This window comes from Rissa tridactyla, chromosome 9, assembly GCF_028500815.1.
Source record: "Rissa tridactyla isolate bRisTri1 chromosome 9, bRisTri1.patW.cur.20221130, whole genome shotgun sequence".
Lineage (NCBI taxonomy): Eukaryota > Metazoa > Chordata > Aves > Charadriiformes > Laridae > Rissa > Rissa tridactyla.
In genome coordinates, this window is record NC_071474.1 from 6,819,930 (window position 1) to 6,833,944 (window position 14,015).

The following is a 14,015-nucleotide window of genomic DNA, read 5'->3' on the forward strand; positions in this document are numbered from 1 at the left end:
GCAATTGCAAATGTTTTTAAAGCTTTCCGTTTCAATCCACCTGTGATTCCTTTTAAAGGGAATGAAACAAAATTGATGTATTTGCAATAAAGACGCACTAGACTGTTTTCTTTAAAAAGAAACAACACGTGTCAGGAAGGCCTAAACCTTGTATTTCTTGGGAGGCCCTAAACTTTTTTTTTTGACCGAGTGATGCATGATCAGACCCAGAAAACAGTGTGGTTTTTATTTCAGATTTTTCTAGACTGTAATAGCCCAAGGGTATGTGCTATAAACTGGGGGAGTTGGAGGAGACCCGTTTTTAAGAGGAACATGGTTAGGTTTCTGTTTCGGATTGGAATGTTTGTTTTAAACTTTGCTTTTAGGGGAACATTTCAAAACTAGTCACATTTTCAATGATGGCTATATTTGCATTGTAATCCCAGTCCCTGAGAACTGTCTTATTCTTTCTGGTACAGCTGAGACATCAAGAAAGGAAAATTTGCCTTTAAAAATTATTCTCCATGCTGAAATTACGAGTATAGTATTAAAACCTAAAGCCTCTTGAGGTCAGGAAGCAAAAGGAAAATCAGGAACTTTGTTCTTTAGCATCCATATACTAGAAATTCTGATTAACATATAAAAAGGAAACACTTGAAACTTGTGTATACGGATATAAGACTCTCTTCTCTCTTTTCCCCTCAACTGCAGAAGAAAATTTCCAGATCTGCTCCTGCTCTACTAACAAAGCAGTTTAAAAAAAAAAAAAAAAAAAAAAAAAAAAAAAAGAAAAGCAGTTTAGATTGAAAATCTTTCCATTTCTTCCTTTTTTTTTTTTTTTTTTTTTTTTTTTAATTCTTCAGGTATTTCTAAGTGACATTTCACGCAGCCAAAGAACGGTTAATTTCAGTCATCGGTTGCCTCCTTGAGAGCGTTACACCGCGGTGCAAGGCGGCTTCTCTCTGTACCGCGGTACTTAACTGCCCTCCACTGGATGCGAGAGGCAAAGGCAGGGTTTCTTTTCAACTATCAAAATCACGGCAAAAATAAAAGGAAAAGCCGGAACTTTGCTTATTTTATCTGTTCTCTTGCGTCTCCCCAATGCAGGGTCCCCGAGTTTAGCGCGAGTGGCGTTAATAATTCTGAGAAATCACAGCTGAGAAGAAAATAATTTTCACTGCGCCTTGCCCAAGTGACTGTAATAAAGACTATACTTTAGCCATAGTCTTTAAACTAATAATTCTTAATAGCAATATGAAGAGAAAGAAAGAGGGAAAGAAGAGAAGGAAAACCATGTTTTTTGGCATAAGTAGCATGGTTTAATCCGGTTTAGGACAAGTTAGGATCCTTAGAGCATGGGCTCTCCCACTAGAAATCACACAGAAATCTCCTTTAATGTGCCTATGTAAAGGCTAATTTCTCAAAAGCTCACTGATGAAAAAAAAAAAAAAATAAAATTTAAAAAGTCTCTAAGCGTTGACTGCAATAGCCCTAGCAGCAGCAGAAAATAGGCTGGCTCCAGCCAAAGAGCTTGTCCATCTGCCTGACATTTTGATGCTTCAGCTGACTTGAATTAGGAGAGAATAACTTGGAAGATTTTTCAGTCCATCCAGCCCCAAGTTAAGAGAGTCCTCTGAAGCAGTGACTTATATTGCTTAAGCCCATGCAGGGAGCTCCTGGTTATGCTCTTGATGGCTTTATTAGAAACACAGTGGTGGATCTGTGTGCGATACAAAAACCATCCAGGGGAGAGCCGCAGCACCTGACCTCCTTTTGCAAGTAACAGAAATATTTGGGTGCGAGCGAAAGAGAAAAAAAAAAAAAAAATAGCTGAGAGCGCTTCACCGTTCCTCATACCTCACGTCACTGCGCCCTTTCCCCCCGCCAAAGACGCACGCCTCCCATGCAACACATGTTGGAGTGAACTTTTGCTCCTCGGAAAATGGGACGACACACTTTCCCATGCAGGCGGGTGAGGACATTTCCCTCCGATTCCTGCGGCTCAGAGCTGAAGCCTGCCGTGTTCAATACGGTTTAAGATCTCCAGCGCCTTGAGATTTAGCTTTTCACTTCTGGTGAGGCCCTCGACGGCTGAGACACACGGCTCTCTTTTGATTGTCGCTCACCATCACGCTCAAGGAAAGCAGGGCTGGAAAGTTGGGTAGAAATACCTTTCAGTGCCTTCCCTTCCGCAGGATCCTGACTTCTGCTTTCCTAGTTTTCTGCAAACGCCGCAGTCCTTGTGTAGACAAAATCCTACCAACTTGGAGGTTTAGCTTGCCTGGCTAAAGAGTGCAGGATTTGACCTTTGGAAGCTCGTGCTAAGCCCTTGCAGTTCAGATTTTGAGTTTAAGCTTTGGCCTGGAATAACAATGACTGCGAGGGAAGCAATAAGTTATGAGCTGGGTGAAATGATACCTGCTTCTCGCCGGGAAGACTAACTGTATTCAAGCAACTTCTGTCCTCATTTTCCTTTAAATAAATATATAAAGATGTTCAAACTTCCCATCTGAGCTGCAATAATGAAAATAATGTGCACATTAATTTGTACGGGGGTCAGTGAGTCTCCCCAGCTCAACGGTTTTCAAACAGAGTGCGTAGTAAGCCCATAAAACATTTATTTTTCATAATTTATGAAGCATTACATATTGTGAGTCCACAATGCCAGCTGACGTAATATGCAATAAATTTGAAATAACAAAACATTTCTCATGTGTTTTCCTCCTGATGTGACAATGTGGGACATAAATTTAAAAGGAAGTTGCCTTAGAAGACAAAAGCAAGGCAAGAGAAAGGAATGCTCTTAAATCAATAAATAACTATATTCTACCAATCGTCTATTGAGCCATTCCCCCACTCATGGCTGCGGCTCTGGTCTTTTTGAAGCCTCTTGCTACCCCTGCTTCAAAGCCGGAGCGAAAGGCTGCGAGGGTGGGTCACTCGTGTCCCCCTCCATGAGTCCTGGGGCTGGCAGCAGCGGGGATGCCGGTGGCTGTGGGCGCGAGAGCCCTGCGGCCGCCTGTCCCTCCTCAGCCGGCCGAGAGCCGCGACCACGCCGGGTGTCAGCACAGCCACTCCCTGTCCCACGCTGGGAAAAACCTACCCAGTAATGACAGGCGGTGGGGCAAAAAAATCAACACCGTGTAAAGGTAATTTTCCTCCGTAACCATTGCCATGCCCTGATTCCCAGGAAGGGTAGCAGCGACAGTCTTTGCACTTTCGAAGAGAACTTTCTGGTGGTAATTTAGTAGGCATGCAAATATGTAATTGCAGGATTATAACACAGCGCATTGTGCAAAACACTAAAAACTCACCTACATGGCTGTGAAAGCCAGCTGATGGATTTTCCTGTCCACCTTACGGTGGAAGGTTGAGACTCTCAGCGTCTGTAAAATTGCCAAGTGACTTCTGCCAAGCAGCGAGGACCCCGGTGCTCAGCACTTTTTGGTTTCACTTGGTCTTGTTTTGTTCGATTCGGTGCACCAAACCAACATCTGCTTCAAGAAAATGCTGCAATCCAAGGAAGGGAAAAAGTGTGGAAGTTATTTGAATGCATGATGCAGAATGGGAGTTAAGGGCAGAAAAGGGTAAAGCAGTTCAGGGGTTTTGTACTCTGCTTGCCCTGTGGCTTATAAATAAACACAAAAATTTTTGTAGGTAGTGGAAAGAGGGCTTTGCAATGAAAGAATGAAATTTCTTTTCTTCTTAATTTCAGCTTTTGTATTTGTGGGGCTTGATTAAACTTTACACCAGAAGCCCAAATAGGAGGAAAAGAAAAATAATAATACATGTGAACAATTCCCACCGGGAATGATGTGAAGTTCAGTATGTTGGAAGACAGATTTCTCAGGGAACACACAACATGTCTATTGCAGCCGTGCACGCAAGGACATCTACTGGCAGAACAGCTGGACCTGGCCCTTCCCCTTGCGGAGTGCAAGAAGTCTGGCTTTGCGCAAAAAGACATCAGTTTCAGTGCCAGCAGAAGGTTTTGACTAATCTAGTGAGGAACGTGTATGGAAAAGGGAGCAAAAGAGACTGGCTTGTCCCAGGTATAAAACTAAGCTTCTACACAACACATCCCAGGGTGGAGTATCCATAGCTGAGCAACCCTGGTTGCAAAACCATTCCAGGAGTGCAAGGAGTGTTGCCTCTGGAGGCAACTGTGGAGAATGCTGGGCACATTATGAATCTCCCCCTTTCCAATACTATGCCTATACCTCTCTCCTGCTGATTCTACCCTGTGCACAGAGAAAGCAAGCCTCAGGTATGGACCTAGCCCCACCACGAAGTTCTCCTGCATTAGCTTTGGGTACAGCAATGAGTTTTAGCTGTTCTTCCTTCCTTCTCCGCCAGCAGTAGATACCTCAGGCAACCAGATGAAACGTTGTCAGAAGTAAAAGGCTCCTCGCCTCCTCTCTGCCCTTTAATAAAACCACAGGAGACAAGACATATTTAATCCCTACTGGAAAGATATGTACACCAAACTGATTAGATAGGGTCAGGCTGGTTCCTGCTCTAACCTTTAAAACACTGTCTACCCTTCTCAAGGCAGGATGAGGATCACAAGCCAGGCAGTCTTACTGTGAAAAGCTACTCAGAAGTGTTTGTTTTTCTCATCTCCAAATCAAGACAATTTTCTCAACTCCTTGTAGGAGTCCTGGTTCTATAACTCATAAATGGAAAGAAGCGAGTGCCTTTCCCCCCCACCCATGTCTTCTCCTCCACATACTGTTTTCTGCCTTCAGGGTATTTGTTCTATACTTCAAAAAAATCCATCTGGTTATTTTACTGTAACACACTTACCAGAACTGTAAGATTGTAGAAAAGAAATATTCGAAAAGGACCTGCAAAGGTTTCTAGGCCAACCTCCCGATTGAAGCTGCAATAACACCAACACCAGATCAGATGGGTGATGGTTTTGTGTAGATGATCCCTGAAAGCCACCAAGGAGAGAAATCCCACCGCTTCCCCGAATGACATGTCCTAGTGTTGTACTGCACTCCAGGTGAAGAAGTTTAGCTCTAGTCTCAAGCACAGGACATGAAAGTAGTCTTGAAGTGAAACAGCCACCCTTAGTAACTAAACATGGTACAGCAACAGGCTCGGAGGAATGGTCTGGCAGGTCTTTTGTATCCTGCTATGCTCCTATCTAATGATACGTGTTAGACACTAAGTCTCAGCCAGGACAGCCATTGCTCCACAGAATACATTTTATAGATCCCCAAAGGCTCCCTCTGCAAGCAGCACTTTGGTAACTGAATTTCTACTTGAAGACATATAAAAATAACTGATTATCATTTAAAAGTCAACGCTGACTTTATACGACATGTATGAGACAAGTCCCCTCCTAACCTGTCCATTTTGTCAACTAGAGGTGCTACGTAAGTTAGAAACAGCTGGCAGAGGTGGGGTAAAACAGGTTAGACCTGCCTCAGAAGAAGCTATCTGCCCTGAGCAGTGACTAACCGGGGCTTTCTGTTTGGATAGTCAAGCTGTTGGGAGAACAGAAATGGGACTAAGCGGCAATACTCAAAGTCCAGTTTTTACCTGGACGTCAAAACTGCCCATTGGATTACCTATAGTTGAGCTTCAATTCAAACCACCTTTTCCTCCAGCGCTCCCCCACAGAAAGGGCTCAAACTGGGCTAAATCCAGACCTCTGGCACACTTCCAGCAAGCAACGGGGGATTAAAAAGGTTGAGAGGGGATGACAAATTGGGCAGGAGAGTTGGAAAGCAAAGGAACATAATGATGTTCTGATGGATACATTGACAATGAGATATAGTCTTACAATGGGACTCCTATAAATACCATGGACTTATGTTATCTTTAAGTCCCATTTCAGTGTCAGCCACCCCCAGTGTACTCACCTTCCCTTTGATTACACAAGGTTTTCAGCATTTTTGCAGGCTCTTCCAAAAGGCAGCTGATGAAATCCAGACAAGTGATTCTTTAGAAGTAAGGCACCTCCAAAGTCTTTCACTCAGCCGACATTAGGAAGATCGGAAAATGATACATATGAGCGTATTCCTTACAGTTCTATACTTCATTTAAAGCATTTCACCTGCTTTTATTTTTTCCTTTCTTTTTTTCCCGTCATTACAAAACATCTGAAAGATAAAACAGGGAAATCATTTTGTTACTTTAAATACTTATCTCGAGCTCTCATTTTGACTACATCAAATACATGCACTGTGCTAAAAAATGCACAAGGGAAAAAATCCCAAGGATATAGCTAAGAGATTGTGAGAAGAAAAATCAGAAAACAACAACAGCAGATCATAGAAGAAGAAGTGTCTAAAAGATGAGAAACAAAAAAAAAAAAGCACAGAGCTATAGCATGGCAGAAGAAAAAATAAATATACCACATAATTTATTGCAGGGAGAGTTCTGAAGAAAATGTCTTGTGAAATAAATATAATGCTCATGAGGACAAGAGATCTCATTCATATCCAATCTGTCTTGTGTAAAGAACTAGGCAATAATGTTCAAGTAAGTGAGTCACTGCAAGATCTCCCAGTTCGGCTGAAGATTGCTCAATAGAAATAATAACAAGCCACGGAAAAAAGACAGCGTAAGTACAGGTGGGAAAGGGATACAAACTCAGAGCAATAAGTACATACAAAATATCGAGATTGCTGCACAAAGTAAAGGCATGATATGTGTCCTTCTCTGTCTCACAGACTACTTTTCCTTCTGTGCCTCTTTGTGACAGGGAAGATCTGTTGGAGTGCCCAGGCTGACAGCCTCCCTCTGTCTGCGCTCGAGATGGCACAGACGTGGACAAGCTGGAGAGACGGTGACTTATTTATGGATCCGGAGTTGGGGCTTTCTTGGTGAAGGACCTTTGACTCCATAATCTGTTCCTCATAGCCAGCCATAAAGGTCTGAGTCCTAAGAAACGTCAGGTCCCCTTCGATGCCACCACCAACCTGCTGGTGGAGGAGCAGAGGACCTGATGACAAGCAGATCAATGGGGTGGTAACTCAGTACTTAGGTAAATGAGAAATATATATATTTAACCATGAAGTAGCTACAGCTAACTCATGGGATAATATTTAGTATGTGTCCACATGGTCTTCCACAAGCAGGCTGAGGGAGTTTGAAGTCTTGGCCAAAGAGGGCTGGGGCAACCCTTGCAGTGCAACGGGCTGTAGGGCACGTTAGGAAACCTCTCCATCCGGACCAATGCATCCTCGGGAGAGACTGGCTTGGGCAGCGCAAGAACAGCATGGCACAGAACCAAGACCGTCCAAGCACGGTGTGCTTGCACAGGGACCTGGGGTTGCCTGCCAAAGATGGTGCAGAGCCACCCTTGGTGAGAAGCGAGGGCAGGGTAATGCCACCTGCTTGCGAACGGGCACTGAGCGCCTGGCAGCGGGGATGGCTTCAGCCTGGCGGCACGCTGGGGCTCTCGCAGGGTGCCTACAGAAGGTGTCTGGGCACCTTGTGCACTCAGAGGAGAAAACCAGACATCTTCAGCGAGTGATTCATTGCACTCTAAAATCTGAGCCTTGTGGGAGCATTGCGAAATACATGAGTTCATTTCCTCCCAAAATGCAGCAAAACTTGCTTTTATTTATTTTTTTGTTAACTGCTTCTCTCCTTGCAAGTCCCTCAAAAATATTTGAAGGGAAAAAAAAAAAAAAAGGGAGGAGGAATTTAATATTTTTGGTGTAAAACTACTCTGGCCATGGGTTTCCAGCTTTGGCAGCCATGAGGTGTGGAAGGAGAGGGGATTAAGAGGACAGCAGAAGGATTCACTGATGGCTGCATCTGAATAGAGCTCTTTCCAGTCCCGGATTACAGGTCCAGAGCAGGAATCTCCTCGTGACTGCCGTTTTTAGCTGCTACAAATGTTCGCATAGCCAGGCTAAAATGCAGTAGGAAGACTGTTTTGTCTGTTCTTGCTTCCTCCTCTTCCTCAGTTGCTGGAGGTGAGGCGCCAAGGAGACAGCAGCAGAAGCAATGCGAAAGCCAGCTGTGGGGAGAGGGCAGGGAGGATGTAGGGGATGGGACAGGATCGAGAGGGACAGGGCATCAGCCTGCAGCTATCTGACATCTGCGATGAAACCATCCTCACCCTTGGAAAGGCAAAAATGCTGCTGAAGTCTGTGTCCCAGCTCTGGCTGCTGGGTGGTCCAGCACGTCCAGCAGCTCCCAGTAGGAGGCTGAGCTGTAAAACTTAAAGGATAAGAGTTTCTGATAGTGAAAATTGTTTTGAGAGAAAAAAGCTATCTATCAAGTCACATTTGAAAAGAAAAGATGTCCTCTTGTCTACACAGCTCTGCATTTTTCAATCTAAATTTGGAGTTTTGGCTACTGTGATTTTTTCAGGGTGTGAGTTGTGGGTGGGTATTTTTGTACAGGATAACGTATATCTAAAATGCTACAGCTTGTTGCTAGAGCCAGAAAGATGTTACAATGTCAGTATCGTGAGGAGAACAAAATACGCACTTTTAAAGAGTAAGAAACAGAGAGCACCACCACCACCACCACCACCACCACCACCAGCCGAGTGACCTGACCAGGGTCAGAGCGCGAGTCAGTCACGGAGGCGGGCAGGGACCTTGCTTCTGTGCTCCGTGTCACAACGCCGGCGCCTTGGATTCCACTTGCTGCAAAAAACCTCACCGAAAAGGATCCCGGGGAGGGTGGGGGGGAAGCAACAAGTGTTCCCTTTTCATGAACAACATTGATCGAAGCGGTTCAAACGGCTAGCATGGAAACCGTTACCGTGCACTATAGGTGCAAACAGTGGAGTGGGTGATAAAAAAAAAAACAGGGAAAGGAAATGGTGCCTGTAGGGGTGGGAGCATCTGCGTTAATTGCAGGGATGCTCTTGAGTGGGACTGCCACGGCCAGCCGAAGGAGGCAGCCTGGGGCTCTGCCCGCACGGCGGCACAGGCTGCTGTGGCCAGGGAGAGCGCAGCGAGTAAACGTGGTGATGGCAGAGAAACGGACGCACCGATGTCTCTGAAGCGCTCGCCAGCAAGGCAACGCACTCACAGCTGCGCATCGGCATACACAAAACTAAGCACTGGACTTTTAAAATGCAATTAAGGCATCGTTTCCCGTTTTCGTAACTGTGTAACATCTCCCATCCCGGTCTTCAGCCTTTACAAATGTTTCCCTGGTAAGGGATACATTGCTGTGCTCTGTACACAAGCTTTGGCTGGTCTTATTCTTTTCAATTCCTAATATTAGGGGACATACCTTCAGTTGGTGTATATTGTAACATCTCAGCTAAGTCAATGGAATAATGAAAGCCTACACGATAATTAAGGGATTACCGCAAGACATAAACTTATCAGCCTGACTCCTGATATCAGGGAATCAAATGAGAGAGAGGATAAGAATTTGTGAGGTCTTGTTATAAAAGACATGTTTCTGACTCATACCAAAAATCCCAACAACACCTTACACTAGTGATGTGAATGCAGACTGAAGAGCCAAAAAACACAGCAGAAGAGGAAAAAGAAAAAAAATTAAATATATATATAACGCTCATTTTTAACATCCTGATTTTTTCAGACCGACTTCATGCTTTTAGAGAGCTCTGTGATGACAATACAAACAGTAGCTCATTTCTCAATCAAAATCCACCCACACCAGTGTGTCACACTTGTGCCTGATGAGCAGGAAAGGGGTGGTGACGGGGTGTTACATACCCAGGGGCACATAGACATACAAAACCACAGGTACCACTAACTTCGTTTCAAGCTTTCTTATCTCTGCTCTTGCCCTAGATACAGGGCTGGACCAGCAGAGAAGCAGGTTACCAAGTTCTCCGTACCAATACCGCAACCTTTTAAAACTTCAGAGGCACAGATTTATACAACTTACATATTTAATTCTGAAATAAATCCAGTGACTGTGAGGATTTCTGCCTTGACGGTAGGTAAACTGAGGCTGACTGACCTGATCTGGCCACCCAGTGCAACCGCGGGGACTGAGCACCGAGTCCCTCTCCCCCTTGCACAGCCACTGTGCTGCTCTTTTTCGGGGCACAATTACCACATCAGTAACGATGAGAAGATTTTATTTGACTGAGAGACCGTTCTAAGTGCCCAGCTCGCAGGTTACATCTCACCTGCAGGAACTTAGAGGCTCTATGGACATTTGATTTCATGATTCATTTAAAGTGATACGAAAGGCTGCTTTGAAGCCCCCCCCCCCCCCTTTTTTCCCCCTTCACATCCAATGACTGCGCAGTGAGTGGAATTATACTCAGCATGTCACACTCCAGTGGACAGAGATGGTTTGTAAAAGCTGATAAGCCTTGTTAGGGTTTGCAACTTTGTACGAACTTCAGTGATAAATACTGCGTTCGTGAAATGCCAAATACTGCTGGAATGTTGGCGTGAGCACGACAGAGATTACAGCTAATGTGGGAGCACGTAGGTACACTGTGCAGTAAATTACAGTCATGATATGCATCCACTTTCTGTGAAAAATGTTGGGTTTTGAGCCAGGGGTATTTCCTATAGCACAGTACACAGGGTTCTAATAGAGCAAATGACTTGGGTTTAAATTAATGAAGCAAGAATGATGTGATGAGGATCCTGCATGACTACAGAAGGAAGAGATTGTCAATATTTGTCCATGGCTCTTACTCACGCTTTACCTGCTCTGGTGAGGATGTGTGTTTATGGACATGCCCAGCCAATGGCCAATGACTGGAGAGACTCCTTTTCCCTTGATTTTGACAAAGAGATGACAACCCCAGTCACTAGCGAACTTTCAAATTGTCTTCCTTTCTTTTTTTTTTTTTCTAATTGATCAAAAGGAATTTCAGACTGATGTCCTGTACGCAGATGAAAGCAAAGTTTGATGTTGTGAAGTGCTAAACTTCTCTGCTTTGACCTGCACGATTGAGATGAAGGAGAATTTTGTCTTTAGCAATTAACATGACAAATAACTGTGAATGGGAACTTGCTGTTCTGAATGACAGCGTTGTCTTCTGCTTGGGGGTGAGAAACCCAGGGCTGGGATCCTGGGGATCTATCCCTTGCTTTGTTTTGGGACGACTTTTAACAGGTTTGAAAATCTCTGTCTCTCACCTGATGGAGACGAGAAGGGAGACCGGTCTCTTGCAAGAGCACAGCACCTTTGAATGCATGTTTGCTACATCCTGTGAGATATTGGGGGGGTGGAGGGGGGGAGGGAAGAGTTGATTGCCCAGAAAAAGAATAATCACCGGTGGCTAGATTAAAGGTATTTCATGAGCGCTGCCTTTCATGCTGACAGTTCTGCTATAATCATTCCCAGCATACTACTTCGCCCCTGTCGGTATTCATCTGTTGCCAATTGCCTTGTAGTTACTTTGTGAGCGTGTTAGTTGGGGACTCTTCTTTTGTTCTTTGTTTTTACAGCCCTCAAACACAAGGGATCCTGTGACTGGGATCCTGAATGCTTTGGGACACCTAATAAATAATTGTTAGCAATCAAATACCCAAACTACGTTCTGCAGTATCGGAAAGCCTGCATAGCAAGGAGATGACTGATATTAGCTAATTGCTATTGAGTGGCTTTCATGCAATAGACCACAAAGGTTTTGCTTTGTTTTCTTGTGGGTTGCTTTTTGGGGTTCTTTTATTTACAGAATGGAAATGCATTGCATTTAATCACCAGCTTGATGCTAGATGGCTCCAGCAGAGAGTCCTAAAATTTACCAAGCCATAGAAATAGACTGTACTATCTATGGGTTAAGCTGTATTATCAGTGGGTAGGGGCACCTGTGCTGCTGCCTATGCTACATCCGTTCTGTTCATTTGGATCTTTGGATCTCGGACATATCATTTTGGCTTTTCTCACCAGATCGGCGTTATCGACAGGGGATACTCCGCACGAATACAGCAATCCCCACCTCGTTTTCTTCTTCCCTTTTGGCTGGCTCGTGCCTGGTAGAAAGCAAGCAGCTCCTGAAATCCTGCCCTGAGATGCTGCAAGCAGCAGCGTCTGTATAGCTGTGTAGGACGAGAGCAGAATTCTCCTTGCCCTTCCCCAATTAAAACTTCATCACCAGTACCAAGGTAACAATGCCATAGAAAAACACTGAAAGCTGTTCTCACTGGTAACCTACACGACCTCCGAGCTCAAAAAACCCCAGCGCCCTGTTCTTCTCCCGCTATTCCCCTACAGCCTCACCCACGGCGCCCATCAAACAATCAGTCACAAACCCCATCTGTCAACACGGGGTCTGCAGTTCATGGAATCTGCCCGACCGTGGTGTTGTATTACCGAGACTCTCTGTAAACAGAGGTACTTTGAATGACTTGTCGTCTCTTACAAATTGCACGGGGAGAATGAAGGCTACAGAACTGAGTGACATAATTGTAAGACAAAAATTACAAAGGCTCTTCTTTCACTTGCCCTGGCAGTCTTAGAACTAAGCTAGACTTTCACACGCAGTGCCAGGGCTGATCAAAGCTGCCTTTTTTTTTCTTCTTGCTTATTTGCTAGGCATCCTTGACGCTAAGCAAATTTACATCAGGGTTGCTTTATGCATCACAGTATCACTGTGTACTGTGATGTCCAAGTGATCCCCCTCCAGTGGAGGCTACCAATCTTGAAATTTAGTGTGAAGCCTGACACAATACAAACTCTTAATATCGTATTTTGTGGGGTTTTTTTAGTTCGTTTTGTTTTTATATCTTCTCACACGTCTTCCACCCCTTTCTTCATGCCACTCTTTAAACAAAATTAACAGTACCTTGAGGTCCAGACGTTTGTAGATCTCAGGGAAAATCTCCCCCCTCACTTTCAGTCTAGCCAGTCACGTTCTCTTGAAATAGCTCTTCTGTATCTCAGTCCTGTCCCTGGGAAGCAAAGGTCACTGTTAGACTAAGCGTCCAGATGTCAGAATAAAGGGACTACATTTGTTCAATGGAGTATGGAGTCCAGAGAGATATTTGGGATCCAGTGATGCTTCCAGTGGGTCATATATTCCATGTGTTTGTCATGTTTTCCATCTAAACAACATAGAGTCTAGCTAGATGCCATTGCGATGGGTGCCTGATAGCTGTGTGTAACAAATAATAAAAGAAAGCAGAACCCAGTAACTTTACCAAGAAATTGCCTTGGCTTCGATAGTGCTTTTTTGTTTCCCCACGCGCAATGCCAGAACAATGTTTTTTGCTCACACGAAAAAGATACGAGACTTTGGCAAAGTAGAAGTCGGCGCCACCAAAAGCTTAATTATATAATGAAACATTCTCGAAGCCCTCACATTAGCTCACTGATGCTTAGTGGAAAAGGCATTACCTAGCAACAGCCGCTAACAAATCGCAGGAAAAATAGAGATTATATGCTACACCACTCTACAGAGTCAAAATCGGTAGCAGGATGTGCTTGCCCTTTCATTTCATGAGGAAAAATCCATTGTTTACAGGTGCGAGGGTGTAAGGGACGCATTTCGGGGAAAAACGGGCCTGTTGATCTTTCATTAAAAAGTAGCCTTTAAAAGAAGCCCAAAGGTAGAGTGAGACATGTTAATCTGCCAGAGATAGCAGAATACAGAGCAGGCATGAGAAAAACAACCTCTTTTTTGTGTTTTGGTGGTTTTTTTAGTCCTTAAGGAAACTGCTTCTCGTATGTCGTTCATTCTCAAGTGCTTCATTAGCAGGACGAAGCCATTTTTTTTAGGCACTGACGAGGAGTCCTGGCTTGAGCTCCTCGACACCGACGTCCTGTGCGTGACTCGGCCAAGTTACTCACATCAAGGTGTTCAGCAGTATCTTGAGCACCGAGCTTTGGTGGACGTTGCCTCTGTATTTTGTTTCCGTTCTAGTTCTGTGCGTTAGAGTGGCAAAACCTCTTAGAAACTGCAGTAGAAAGGACCACATCGGTATTTGTGAGACAGAGTTATTAGAACCAGCCCCATATTGCAAATGCAGATAGCAAAGAGAGAGCTGGGTTTTATTCCGAATTATGCTTTGTTAACAAGTTGTTAACTAAGTTCTCACTCCAGAATATTTAGAGCCAGCTAAATAATATGTGTCAAATCATTGATCTGACAAGTTTCACAACTT